Raw genomic sequence first — 15,674 nt, forward strand, 5'->3', positions numbered from 1 at the left:
AAGGCACTTTTCAAATACACTGGCTGACCATCAGGTAGGTGGGTTATAGCAAAGCTGGGAAATCTCCACCATAGGCCTCAGATGCTGTCTGATGACATCCTTAGGCCTTGGGTTTGTGGAAGCTGGTGGTCTGTCAGTACATTCCAAAATAGTTGCACCTGATCAACCGGTAGTCCCATGGATATTAAGTCAGACACAAAGGTGGGTGATAATGGCTATTGAGGGGCTAAAGGTAGCCCAACGTAATTAGGCTTTAGTTTTACAACATTCCATCTCTGTCGTCACCGGAGTTTTATCAGTCCATTTAGCCCTGCTGGAAGTAGGTATAGCAGATGCAGCACTTTTCTGGGAACTTTAGTTCACACCATTTATTTTATTTTTTATTTTATTTTATAATTTTTTAATGAGAGAATTGGTGTACCAGGGCCTTCAGCCACTGCAGTTGAACTCCAGTCTCATCCACCACCTTGTGTGCATGTACATCACCTTGTGTGTCTGGCTTAACCACAGTTGATAAAAAATAAAATACAGGGCTGGAGAGATGGGGTAGTGGTAAAGGCACATGCCTGCAAAGCATAAGGACCCATGTTTGACTCTCCAGGTCCCACTTAAGCCAGAGGTAGGGCCCAGGCTATGTAGCCTCAGCCTGGCCTCAAACTCACAGTGCTCCTCCTGCCTCTGCCTCCCGAGTGCTGGGATTAAAGGCATGCACCATCACTCCAGGTTTCCAGGCATTTTTGTATGGGTCCTAGGGGTTAAATTCAGGTCACTTGCCAATGAGGCAGGACTTTACCAACTACTTTCCAGCTCAAGGCTATCTTATTTTAGAGAGTGGGTTACAACATTCCTGAGATGACAGAGGGAAGCAGGGAAAGATTTCCAAGAAAAGGAACAGCTTGTGCATCATGGACTGGAAAAATGAGCATGGTAAGGCAGAAGTGAAGCGTGAATTCAGGTAGAAGAGGTGGGCAAGGGCTGTGCTATGCCACCTTATAAGCCTTCAGAAAAACTGGGGGGCTTTTAGGCGCTACTGGGGAATTGTAACAGAGGAGTTAAATGGCCACGTCTATGTTTTAAATTAATTCTCTGACCATTGTGCCTAGAATGGATTGTATGGGACCCAGGGGACCAAAGCATTGATTCAGTAGACTGGGGAAGAGGTGGTAGTGGCCTTCTCCCTCCAGTTTATTACCAGGGTGACCTCTTAAAATAAACCTAAACCGGGTCGGAGAGATGGCTTAGCAGCTAAGCGCTTGCCTGTGAAGCCTAAGGACCCCAGTTCAAGGCTCCATTCTCCAGAACCCACGTAAGCCCAATGCACATGGTGACGCATGCATCTGGAGTTCATTTGCAGTGACTAGAGGCCCTGGTGTGCCCATTCTCTCTCTCTCTCTCTCTACATCTTTGTCTGTCTGTCACTCTCAAATAAAAATAAAATAAACCTAAACTCTCTAATGCTCCCTGCTTATATCGCTGTTGCTGATAACAAGCCCCTGACAAAGGGGCAGTGCCTACTCCAAGTCCAGCCCCATCAATATACCATCTTTCACCTCCTTTCCACATACTTGTTTTTCTTTATTATTTATTTATTTATTTACTTAAAAGAGAAAGAGAATGGGCATGCCAGGGTTTCCAGGCACTGCAAACAAACTCCAGACACATGTACCACCCCATGCATCTGGCTTTATGTGGGCACTGGGGAATCAAACCTGTGTTATTTGGCTCTGCGGGCAAGCGCCTGAACTGCTAAGCCACCTCTATAGCCCCATACTCATTTTTATTTACTCTACCTTTGCTCATCGGGTTCTGTGTTCTTCATCCATGGAGGTACCCACCAGCCCTTGTCAGAGATCCTAGATGCCCTGCATTCATTCACATGTGGCCCTAGAATGCATGGCCCACAGATACATCAGTTGATTAAAACACTCTCTGTAACTGTAGTCAAATGGGTGTCTCTCCAATCTTAGGTCCAAGTATTTGAATCCAAGGCCTGTACCTAGAGGAAAGCCATAGCTGTCCATAGCTAACCTCACTAACTTCATGCTAAGTCAAGACTTACTGGAAGGCTGGAGAGATTGCTTAGTGATTAAGGCACTTGCCTGCAAAGCACAAGACCCAGATTTGATTCCCCAGCACCCACATAAGCCAGATGCACATGGTGGCACATGAGTCTAGAGTTTATTTGTAGTGCTGGAGGTCCTGGCTGCCCATTCTTTTTTTCTTCTTTCTCAAATAAATAAAAATAATTTTTTTCTTTTTTTTAGTTTTCTGAGGTGGGGTTTCACCCTAGTTCAAGGCTGACCTGGAATTCACTACATAGTCTCAGGGTGGCCTTGAACTCACAGTGATCCTCCTACCTCTGGCTCCCAAGTGCTGAGAGTAAAGGTTTGCGCCTGGCTCAAAATGTTTTTTTAAAAATAGATTTACAGGCATGTAAGGGCATGGTGGCGCATGCCTTTAATCCCAGCACTCAGGAGGCAGAGGTAGGAGGATCACTGTGAGTTCAAGGCCACCCTGAGACTACATAGAGAATTCCAGGTCAGCCTGAGCTAAACTGAGGCCCTACCTTGAAAAACAAAACAAACAAACAAAAAAGACAGGAAGAAAGCTATGCGATCAGAGTAGGAGAACACCGTGTGCTCAACATTATTCCAGACAAACAAGATGATCCAAAACATTCAACCCTGGCTGGGAGGACGGCAGAAATGCTGCTGGGGGCGGACAGCTCCCGGCTGCAGCACGCACTGGAGTCGCCTCCATGTGTGTAAGAAGGTGAGCAGGACAGTGGAGAATGGGTCCTGAGGTCCAGGAGGGCACTAGGTTCTGGCCTGTGTTCTGAAAGCACCCCCCTAGCTTCTATATCTTTTCCTTGGATGATGGGTATTGCCAGCATGAAAGACAGGACCCCATCTGGGATGTCTGGAAACCAGGACAGGTAGCAGACTAATGCACCAGGGAAAGGACCCATGTCAGTGGTCAAGGTTAAAACAGTCCAACCAGTAAGCCTGAATGTAGCTCTCAGAGTGCCACTAAGCCATCTCTCCAACCCCCTCACCCGCTTTTTAAAAAATATTTTATTTTTATTCATTATTTGACACACAGAGAGAGAGAGAGAGAGAGAGAGAGACGTGTGCACCCCTTGTGCATCTGGCTAACATGGGTCCTGGGGAATTTGACCTGGGTCCTTTGGCTTTGCAGGCAAATGCCTTAACTGCTAATTCATCCCTCCAGCCCCTCACCAGCTTTAAAAAAAATATTTATTTATTTATTTATTTATGAGAGGGAGAGGGAAGAGAATGGGCACTCCAGGGCCTCTATCCACTGCAAACAAACTGCAGACACATGTGCCACCTTGTGCATCTGGCTTTACATGGATACTGGGGAATCAACTCTGGGTCCTCACTGGGCATGGTGGCTCACACCTTGATCCCAGCCCTCGGGAGGTAGGAGGATTGCCGTGAGTTCGAGGCCACCCTGAAGCTACAGAGTGAATTCCAGGTCAGCCTGGGCTACAGTGAGACCCTACCTCGAAAAACAAAAACAAAAGCAAACAAAACCTGGTCCTCAACCAGCTTTTAAAAAATAAGTATTTTAATTAATTAATTAATTTTTTGAGGTAGGGTATTGCTCCAGCCTAGGCTGACCTAGAATTTACTATGTAGTCTCAGGTTGGTCTCAAACTCACAGGGATACTCCTATCTCTGTCTCCCAAGTGCTGGAATTGAAGGTGTGCCCCATTATGCCTGGCTCCCATATTCATTTTTTTATTTTTATTTTTTCAAGGTAGGGTTTTGCTCTAACCTAGGCTGACCTGGAATTCACTATGTAGTCTTAGGCTGGCCTCGAACTCCTACTGCTGCCTTCCGAGTGCTAGGATTAAAGACATGTGCCACCATGCCTGGCCTATATTCATTTTTTTTTTTATGTCCCCTTCTCTCCTACCAAAGAAAAACATTTTGAGAACAGTGACCTCGTCAGTTTGTTTACCATATGTCTCCAGCCCACTGCACAATTCTTTGGCATTTAGTAGAGTTTTAATATCTGATGAATGAAGCAGAGAAAAGAATCTTTTAAATAAAGTTGAAATGGAAAATTCTATTCTTAGCACGCTGGGTGTGTAGGTCTCTCCCACAGAGGCTGAATCACAGGCCATGGGTGGACAGCACCGGAGGTGTGTTTATGTGGAGCAACAGCCTGAGGAGGAGCAGAAACATGAGCTTGGTGGGCCAGGCACAAAGAGGCCTGCCACAGCAGGCTCCCCAAAGAGAAGAGCAAACCCGAGGCTGAGCATGGTTCAGTTGTAGAGCGTTTGCCTGGTACGTGCAAGGCTCCCGGTCCAATCCCTAGCACCAGAAATGAAAACGTAAAGCCCATTGTTCTTCGCAACCACAGCCCCCAGAAACTACTTTGATTCTTAAGTGAGTCAGTGTTTGTAGCACGGATCCTGTTTGAGGGACTGGAAGGTAAAACCATTCTGTCTTCCAGAGACACTTTTCTCCACTAGTAATAGTAGGAGGAGGAGGGAGAGATAACTAAGTCTGTTGCAATCTATAGCTGGTGACCACATTTCCTGCCCTACCATGGTCACCTCACCACATGGATTCATCAATATCCAAGGCTCCAGTCTTCAAGGTGTGGCAGGTTCCAGGGCCTCAGACTACTACAATAAAACCTGAGCCTGGGGGCTGGAGAGATTGTTCAGTGGTTAGTGTTGCCCTGCAAAACCTAAGGACCTAGGTACAATTCTCCAGTACCCACATAAAGCCAGATGCACAAGGTGGCACATGCATCTGGAGTTTGTTTGCAGCAGCAGAAGGACCTGGCATGCTTGTTCTCTCTCTCTCTCTCTCTCTCTCTCTCTCTATCTCAAATAAATAAAATATTTTTAAAGAGTTATTTATTTATTAGAGACAGAGAGAGAGGGAGAGAGAGAGAGAAAGGGCATGCCAGGGCCTCCAGCCACTGCAAACAAACTCCAGACACATGTGCCACCATGTGCATCTGGCTTATGGGGGACCTGGAGAATCAAGTCTGGGTCTTTAACTTCACAGGCATGCGCCTTAACTGCTAAGCCATCTCTCCAGCCCAGATATAATATTTAAAAAAATAATCTCTAGGCCAGGCATGGTGGTGCATGCCTTTAATCCCAGCACTTGGGAGGCAGAGGTAGGAGGATTGCCTACCTGAGAATTCAAGGCCACCATGAGACTACATAGTCATTTCCAGGTAAACCTAGGCTACCATGAAACCCTACCCTGAAAAAAAATTTAATGGGGGTGAAAAGACCAAAGTGAGGTCAGGGGAAGAGATTGAATAAAGGAAAGGCAGAGGGAGGGCTAATCAAAATCTAAGACTATGTAAATCATATGGAAACCTACTTTTTTGGACAATGAAACACTCAGGAGCCATAGATTGTTGCTAAAAAATTTTCAGTGCTAGGGATGGGGTACCTTCCAGTGAGTTGTTGGCCAGGGAGGTCCCTGATGCCCCCAAAACATTACAGGCCATTGTCAAGGCCCTTGGTTTCCCACCAGGAATAGATGGTAAGACCCTGTTGCTGAAGACTCCACATACTCAGGCTGCAAGGCCACTGAGAAATCCTGCTGGAACTGAGCTGATAACCTCCTCCATGTAGACCAGCTGACAGAAAGCTGGAAGAAGCCATTCTGCATGCAGTTCAATGGGAGAAAGAGAAATCACCAATGAAGATACTCAATAGTGGACACTGCCAGTCTTATATTTGGCCAGCAAGGACAAATGAGCCAATGGGTGCAATAGTGGCACATCTGTCATGGTGGAAACCAACTGCCCTCCAATTGGACTGGAGGTCTGCTCCATGGGAGGGAATACATCCTTGATACTGAAAACTTAAAACAGGGTAGTTGAGTCCTGTGGGTGTAACGTCTGCTGTTGTCTGGCTGAATGTATATACTATGCTTATCAAACTGCCCAGTATGCACTTCTCTTAATGTTCATACCCTTATATTAATGCTACTCTCACTTTGGGTAGAGAATCTTCTCTTTTCAGATGGCAGTGACCTTAGAATGACTCAGAAGGCATCATGGTGCTGGAAAGAAGTGACAGGAGTACTCAGTACTGAAATATCTCAATCACACCTTCCAAGGCTCAGGGTCCATTGCAGAAAATATGGCAGAAAGAATGTAAGAGCCAAAGGAAGGGTAGGACTCCTTACAATGTGCTCCTCCAGACACAAAATGGCCTGGATATCCATGACCTCACAGTGCCTGACACTACCTACACAAGACCATCATAATAGGAGGAAGAGATCATGACATCAAAATAAAAGAGAGACTTAGTGAGATAGGGAGGGGATATGATGGAGAATGGAATTTCAAAGGGGAAAAGTGGGGGAGGGAGGGTATTACCATGGGATATTTTTATGATCACGGAAAATGTTTTTAAAAATTGAGAAAAAATAAAAGAAGATTAAAAACAAAGAAAATAAATAAAAGACTGAGGGCTGGAGAGATGGCTTAGCGGTTAAGCACTTGCCTATGAAGCCTAAGGACCCTGGTTCGAGGCTCACTTTCCCAGGACCCACATTAGCCAGATGCACAAGGGGGCTCATGCATCTGGAGTTCGTTTGCAATGGCTGGAGGCCCTAGCAGGCACATTCTCTCTCTCTCTATCTGCCTCTTTCTCTCTCTGTCACTCTCAACTAAATAAATAAAAATGAACAAAAAAAATTTTTTTTTAAGGTAGACTGATTGAGACGTGGAGGAGATATGATGGAGAATGGAGTTTCAAAGGGGAAAGTGGGGGAGGGAGGGCATTACCATGGGATATTTTTTATAATCATGGAAGTTGTTAATAAAAACAATTTGAAAAGAAAAAAATATTTAAAAAGAAAAAAAAGAAATAAGTGCTTATGGGAGAAACAAAAAAAAAGACAATGTCATTTTCTCTCTCTCTATCCCTCCCTCTCTCTATCAAATAAATAAGTAAAATATTGAAAAGGGAGCTAGAGAGATAGCTTAGTGGGTAAGGTGCTTGCCTGTGAAGCCTAAGGACCTCAATAACCCTGTAAGCCAGATGCACAGGGTGGTACATGCATCTGGAGTTCATTTGCAGTGGCTAGAGGCCTTGGTATGCCCATTTTTTTTTCTCTCTCTCTCTATCTGCCTTTTCCTCTCTCTCTCTCTCTCTCTCTCTCTCTCTCTCTCTCGGACCTTCTCTCTCTCAAACTTTTAAAAAAGACAAGCTGGGTGTGGTAGCTCATGCCTTTAATCCCAGCACACACACACACTTTCTCTGTCTCTCTCTGCTTGCAAATAAATGAATGAAAAATATTTTTTTAATTAAGCATAGAACTATCATATGACCCAGAGTTTCCACTCTATAATTTATAAAATTTATAAACGGTTGTGCTAGACTTTTATAGAAGATGATATAAAATGTTTTAAAGATATAAAAAGTATATCAATGAATAATTAGATACATCATGCTTACAAATGGCAATCCTCACACTCATGAGCATGCCATGTGTCTCTCCAAATAAACCTACAAATTCAACTCATTCCAATAAAAACTCAATAGGATTTATTATATGACTAAGTAAAAGGATTCTAAAATGGGAGGAAAGGATAAAGAAATGCCAAGATAGCAGGTATAAAGATGTATTATTAGGCTATAGAATCAACTAGAATTACTTCAGATTTGTCTCAAGGACAGAGAACCCATTGCAGAAGGAGCACATTAGTCTCATAATTCCAAAGTCTGACCTCCCACTGATCCTCTAGCCTCATCTCCAGCTGCCTACCCCTTAGCTCAGTTCACGTCAGCCACACTGGCCTTGATCCTTCAGCATGTCAGACCAAAGCTACTTAGGGACATGGCACTGACTGTTCCCTCTGTTTGGAATATTCTTTTGAAAAGTTATTTCTTTTTTATACTTTTTTTGGGGGGGGCATTCGAGGTAGGGTCTCACTCTAGCCTAGGCTGACCTGGAATTCACTATGTAGTCTCAGGGTGGCCTTGAACTCACAGTGATCCTCCTACCTCTGCCTCCCGAGTGCTGGGATTAAAGGCGTGCACCACTATAACCGGCTTTTATTTTTAATTTATTTGAGAGAGTGTGTGCATGTGCATGTGTGTGCAAGAGAAAGAGAGAGAGAATGGGTATGCCCGGGCCTTCAGCTGCTGCGAATGAGCTCCAGATGCGTATGTCCCTTTGCGTGCATATGTGACATTGCATGCTTGCACCACTGGGCTTATGTGTGACCTGGAGATTCGAACATGAGCTCTGAGGCTTCGCAGGCAAGCGCCTTAACCACTAAGACATCTCTCCAGCCCCCCCTTTTTTTAATTTTGTTGATGTATGGTCTTACTCTAGCCCAGGCTGATCTGAAACTTACTCTGTAGTCCCAGGCTGGCCTCAAACTCACAGTGATCCTCCTACCTTTGCCTTCTGAGTCCTAAGATTAAGGAGTGTACCACCACACCTGGCTTCTTATGCCTTTTGTTTTGTTTTGTTTTTTCTAGGTAGGGTCTCACTCTAGCCCATGCTGACCTGGAATTCACTATGTAGTCTCAGGGTGGCCTTAAACTCACAGCAATTCTCCTTCCTCTGCCTCCCAAGCCCTGGGATTAAAGGCATGCGTCACCATACCCAGCTTCATATACCTATTTTTGACTTTCCTTGTTCCATCGGCTAGTAGCTCTAGCGTCATGGTAGATGCTGGTGCTGATAGCAACCACACCTCATCTCCAAATTTTCATGTTAAGAATGTTGACATTACAGGCATGTATCACCATATCCACTTTAATTTTTTAAATTTAATTTATTTATTTACAAGTAGAGAAAGAGACAGAGAGAACAAAAGGCATACAGAGAAAATGGGAGTGCCAGGGACTCCAGCAGCTGCAAATGAACTCTGGACACATGTGCCACACTTGCATCTGGCTTTACATGGGTACTGGGGAATTGAACCCTGGTCGTTAGGCTTTGCAGGCAAGTGCCTTAACTGCTAAGCCATCTCTCCAGCCCCCATACCCACTTTTATGTGGTATCAAGGATCAACCTTAGTCCTTCCTTTGTGCATGCCGGGCAGATATTCTGCCAACTGAGCTACGGCTCCAACCCTGCTAACAGATTGTTTGAAAATCCATGTTTAGTTTTATATAATGCTTTCAGGTTTTTTCATCTTTAAAAAGACCTTATGATTTTCCCCTTTATCATTTAACTGGTATCCACAGTGATGGATTCTTAATGTTAAATTACCCTTTTATGAATAAAGGGAAAATTAATATCAAGCTGGTGCAGATATAAGCCTTCCTGCCACTGACCTTGGTCTTCCACTATCCTGTTTCCTAGGAAACTGCAGAATCAAGATAAATGGAGGTATTGTGTGAGAAGCCTTTGTTGTGTGGGCTTGGAGGTGCTGTCTGTGGGCGTACAGGCCATCTGCTTACACAAGCAGAACGGCATGAGATATTGGTGGGGAAACAGAGGCCGACACTTTCATGAGCTGTAGCGATCCCCACACACAGTGGCTCTTCACAGCAGCGGCCCATCCCCTGTGGGTGAGTGGCATCAGGGCTTGGGCGGTGAGTAGCTGCCGGGCCTCACGGTGAGAGGGAGATGTAGCGCCTCCCCTGACTCCGGCCTCGTGGTCTGCGAGACAATGCACTTGGGTCTTGGGGCCCATGGTCAGCTTGGGGCCATAATCACTCCAGAGTGCTGCATCTCCACTCCAATGGGCAGAATAGGTTGTTCGTTGATTTTGTGTGTGTGTGTGTGTGTGTGTGCATGTTCACATGAATGTGTGCATGTGTGTGTAGCGAGCAGAGGACAACCTCTGGTGTTGGTTCTCAGGAACTCTGTCCACTTTTTTTGGAGACAGGGTCTCTCACTGGCCTGGAGCTCACCAATTACACTAGACTGGGTGACCAGTGAGCTCCAGGGATTTTTTTTGTCTCTGCCTCCCCGATGCTGGGATTCTAGGCACTCACCACCATGTCTGGCTTTTTTTAAAAAAAATTATTTATGTATTAATTAGAGACACAGACAGAGAGAGTGTGTGTGTGAGAATGGACGCACCAGGGCCTTCAGCCACTGCAAGGGAACTCTAGACACATGAGCCACCATGTGCATCAGGCTTACGTGGGACCTGGAAAATCGAACTGGGGTCCTTAGGCTTCATAGGCATGCGCCTTAACCACTGAGCCATCTCTCCAGCCCCATGTCTGGCATTTGTATGTGAGTATTCGGGCTTGAACTCATGTCCTCTGCTTGTGAGCCAAACAGTTGGTCCACTGAGCTATGTCCCCAGAATATATTATTTTATACACTGCCAAATTCTATTTTCAAGCATTTATTTTAGAGTTTTTGTCAATGTATTCATAACTGTGTTTTGACTAAGCTTTCTTTTCTCATACTGTCCTGACTTAGTTTGATATTAGTTGTGTAGGACCAAAGTACTCATCTGAAGTTTCAAGATTCAAAATATTGTGAAAACTAGACATGGGTATATATAGTTTGTAAGGCTAAGGAAGGCTTTCTGAAAACTCATTTGGTAGAAAAATCTGTTCAAAACTGATGAGACATTATTTAATTTTTATCTGTATTAACTATATGCATTTTTTGTTTTTGTTTTATTTTGTTTTTGTTTTTGAGAGAGAAAGTGAAAGATGCAGAGAGAGACAGAATGGGCACTTCAGAGCCTCCAGCTACTGCAAACGAACTTCCAGACACATGTGCCATCTTGTGCATCTAGCTTATGTGGGTCCTGGGGAATCGAACCTGGGTCCTTTGGCTTTGCAGGCAAATGCCTTGACAGCTAAGCCATCTCTCCAGCCCACTTATATGTATTTTTATAAAATAAAGAACTTTATTTAAAATTTTCACATAATCCCCACCATCACCCTCTGTCCTTCCTCCACCCCCTTCACTGAATCCCCACTTCCCCTACTACTCCCTCTTTTACACTGATGTATGGGTTTTGTTTGGTTTTGTTTTTCTCTCCTCCATCATCCATGACAACCTGTTGGAGGTCTCAATATTATGCAGGTCTCTACTTACATGTTTTGCCACAAAGCTAGTCTGCACTGTGCTGAGGTGTTGTAGCACAGCGTATACACTTTGCAAACACCCCAACTCCTATGAGTTTAAAATAAAAGGTTGCAGTCCTATTTTAGCTTGAGGAAAATTGGGTCACATTCTCTTGCTTTTTGTTTGTTTGTTTGTTTAGTTGGTTATTTGATATAATTTGCATAATACGTGTATTATTTCTTTAAAGTGGGGCAAACTCTGTAAAGCTGGGTGGCTTCATGACGTGTGTGGAGTGGTGGTTGTTATTGTTGGGGGTAAATGTCCATGGGACTCGACTCTTCAGTGCCCTTCAGCCCTGTTTTACCCACCTCTGCCAACTCTTCTGACTCCCCTGGAGGAAGCCTGACCTTGCAATTCAAAGAGATCAGGGGCAACTATCAGAGGATGAACTGGCTGCTCTACTTGCGATAATCCTGGCTGTTTGACAGTTGTGAAGGCAGTGTTTTATTGTAGCATCTAGGGGGCAGTCACAGATCATAAATTGACCCAGCATTTAAAGCATTAGGCTTAACCAGTGCTGTTTTAAGTATATATTACTCTTTACATTTTGCAGATGAGGATATGGAGCCTTTCAAAAGCTAAGTTGTGGCTACTTAGTTGATGTACGTTGTAAAGAGTAGTTCTGGGATACTAACCTCACTTTGTCACCGAAGTCCATGGTCTTAAAAACGGGTTCTGGGCTGGAGAGATGGCTTGGCGGTTAAGGCATTTGCCTGCAAAGCCAAAGGATCCAGGTTCGATTCTCCAGGACCCATGTAAGCCAGATACCCAAGGGGGCGCATGCATCTGGAGTTCGTTTGCGGTGGCTAGAGGCCCTGGTGCGCCCATGCTCCCACTCCTTCCCTCTCTCTCTCTCAAATAAATAAAAAATGCACAGATCCCTGACTCCTTCCCTATAAAAAGAAGCATCATACCAGACTATTTAATGTGCCATCCCTGAAGTCAACTGCTTGATCAGATGGCTTGGTCCACACAGGTACCAGCAGGGTGTGACTGCATTACAAAATTGAATCATATGGAAAATAGATTACCTGGCTGAGAAGATGTCTTGGCAATTAAAGGCACTTGTTTGCAAAGTCTGCTGTCCTAGGTTCGATTCCTCAGTACCCACATAAAGCCAGATGCAGAGTGACACATGCATCTGTGGTAGACGTTTTGTTGTGCCCTAATTCTGCTCCCCCCAGTTGCAAATTAATCAATTAAAAATAGATTACCTACTATACCTACCAAAGCCTAGCTCTATCACTCATGAGCTATGTGTCCAAGGGAAGGTCACTTAATTGTTCTGGGGGCCAGGCCATTCATCTGCATCAGTGAAATGACGGAAGAAGTGTTGGTTAATCCTTGAGCATGTGCAGGCAGATTTCCCCACTGCATGGCAGAGCTGGATAGATAGTAAAATGCTGGCAAGAAAAGGACAGTATCTTTGGGGCAACAATTACAGGAATCAATCACTACCCATTAGGGTGAGAGAACAAAGGGAAGCTATTTAAATTATTAAAATTCAAACTTGTAAGCTGGGAAGATGGCTCAGCAGTCAAAGGCATGTGCTTGCAAAGCCTGCTGGCTTGGGTTTGCTTTTCCAGCACCCATGTAAAGTAGGGTGCCTGTGTCTGGCATTCTTTTAAAGTGGCAAGAGACCCTGGCACACTCTCACATCCCCATACACAAACACACCCAGAAAAAAGGAAGAAAGAAAAAGGGAAGGGAGGAAGGGAAAATAAAAAAGAAGAGGGCTGGTGAGATGGCTCAGCAGTTAATGGTACTTGCCTGCAAAGCCTGCTGGCCCAGATTCAATTCCCCAGTACCGACGCAAAGTCAGATGCACAAAATGGCATACAACTGGAAACCCTGAAGTGTCTATTCTCTCTCTCTTTCTCTCTCTGTCCCTCTCCCTCATAAATAAAAGCATAAAGAAGTGATGGGATTAAAGGCGTGTGCCACCATGCCCTGCATAGATCATATTTTAATAATAAACCATGATAATTCCCTTCCCCCTCACTTTCCCATTCTCAGTAAATAGCCCTTATTTATTTATTTACTTATTTTTTTGAAGACAGGGTTTCACTTTGTAACCCTCACTGGCTGACTTTCATACTCAGGTGTGACCCAGCACACCCTGCCTTCCTTCTTTCTCTTAAATTCTATGATCTAATAAAACCTGGAAATTTACCAAAAAAAAAAAAAAATAGGGCTTCTATTTCCTGGATTTAGTATTAGTGAATTTGGAAGCTCAATTTCAAATCTCAGGGCTCATTGACCATTTTCCCACAGAGCCATAAATAGGACTTTATTTCTTGGTTGTAGAAATATTATATTTTAAAATGTGTTTTTTCCTTTTTTAAATATTTTTTAAGGGCTGGAGAGATGGCTTAGCGGTTAAGCGCTTGCCTGTGAAGCCTAAGGACCCCGGTTCGAGGCTCGGTTCCCCAGGTCCCACGTTAGCCAGATGCACAAGGGGGCGCACACATCTGGAGTTTGTTTGCAGTGGCTGGAAGCCCTGGCTCGCCCATTCTCTCTCTCTCCCTGTATCTGTCTTTCTCTCTGTGTCTGTCACTCTCAAATAAATAAATAAAAAAAAAAATATTTAAAAAAAAAATAATAATAATAATAAAAGCATAAAGAAGAAATGAAGGAAAGAAAACAGCTCAAGCTTAGCCAGGGGGCCCTTCAGATCTTAAAGGAGAGTACTGCTTGGTTTGCTGTTGTTGCACTTTCTCTTAAAGCATTTTATATTTTAAATTTTGTTTGTTTATTTGCAAGTAGAGAGAGACAGGGGCAGGAGGAGGGAGAGAGAGAAAGAAAGACAGAGCTCCAGGGCCTCTTGCAGCTGCAAACAAACCCCAGATGCATGCACCACTTTGTGCATCTGGCTTTACATGGGTAATGGGGAATTGAACCCAGGTCAGCAGGCTTTGCAAGCCAGTGCCTTTAACCACTGAGCCATCTCCCCAGTCCTGTTGCTGCACTTTTGAGGGAAGCAAGATGAGACTGGTCTGCAAGTGTTGGAAAGGCTGTGCACTGGATTCAGCCAAGTCACAGGAAGGAATGCTGTGGCTAAGATGATGTGTGATGCTCACAAGCTCAGAAAAAATGAAGGGAAGCAAACAGTCCCTTTCTCCTCTTCCAGTCTTCCAGCCTTTCTTTCCCAGGACCACTAACCGGGATCCTGCCTTGGCAACACAGAATGTAACTGGCAGAGTCTGTGCCCCAGCAGAGTAGAGAAGAGTTGGAGCTAATAAGCAATACTAAATAATTGGCACAATTCATCCGTTTGGCTATTCAATGTCTAATTATACTTTTCTTCGCATATTTGAATTTCAAAAGATAAGAAAAACAATTTTCTTGCCACTTGTCATTTCCCCCCCAAAATAGACCAACAAATTCAATTCATTCCAATACAAACTCAGTAGAACATATTAGGAAACTGATGGACTCTAAAATTCATATGAAAGAATAAAGACATACTAAAAAGTATCCAAGATAGGGGGCCGGAGAGATGGCTCAGTGGTTAAAGTGTTTGCCTGTAAAGCTTAATAACCCGGATTCAATTTCCCAGTACCCATGTAAATCCAGATACTCAAAGTGGTGCATGTATCTGGAGTTCATTTGCAGTAACTGGAGGCCCTGGCATGCTCATTTTTTCTCTCTCTATTCTTGCAAGTAAATAAATAAAATAAAAGATAAGGGACTAGAGAGATTGCTTAGTGGTTAAGGAGATTGCCTGCAGAGCCAAAGGATCCAGGTTCAATTCCTCAGGACCCATGTAAAGCCAGATGTACAAGGTGGCACATAGCCTGGAGTTTATTTGCAGTAGCTAGAGGCCCTGGCATGCCCATTCCCTCTCTCTATCTTCTTCTCTCTCCCAAACAAATAAATAAATATTTAAAAAATAAGATTATTAGAGGCAGGTGTGGTAGCGCACGCTTTTAACCCCAGCTTTCTGGAAGCAGAGGTAGGATCATCGCTATGAGTTCACTTGCCCTAGTAGCACTGCTGAACCATCAGGGCTGGAAAAGAAGGGAGAGAAGACAGCACCCAGCAGGATGCCAATGACCCCCTCTATGTTTACCTTTGTACATACTATCTTGCTCTTTTTTTTCAGAACTATATTGGATATTCTTTTCTAAATTAATAAATTTTTATGAATATTTATTTATTTAAGAGAGAAGGAATGGGCACACCAGGGACTCCAGCCACTACAAATGAACTTTGGATGCATGTGCCACCTTGTGCATCTGGCTTACATGAGTCCTGAGGAATCAAGCTTGGGTCCTTTGGCTTTGCAGACAAGTGCCTTAACTGCTAAGCCATTTCTCCAGCCCTAATTAATTTTTAATCTTTTGTTGGGGGGTTTGAGGTAAGGTCTCTCTCTAGCCCAGGCTGACCTGGAATTAGTGCCAGAGTGGCCTGGAACTAACAGCAATCCTCTCCACTTACCTCTGCCTTCTGAGTGCTGGGATTAAAGGCACACCTGGCTGAAAAATATATTTTTCTAAATATATCATTTATTAATTTATTTAAGAGAGAGAAAGAGGCAGAGAGACAGAAAGAGGAGAGAATGGGCACACCAGGGCCTCCAGCCACTGCAAACAGACTCCA

This window comes from Jaculus jaculus, chromosome 5 (assembly GCF_020740685.1).
Source record: "Jaculus jaculus isolate mJacJac1 chromosome 5, mJacJac1.mat.Y.cur, whole genome shotgun sequence".
NCBI lineage: Eukaryota > Metazoa > Chordata > Mammalia > Rodentia > Dipodidae > Jaculus > Jaculus jaculus.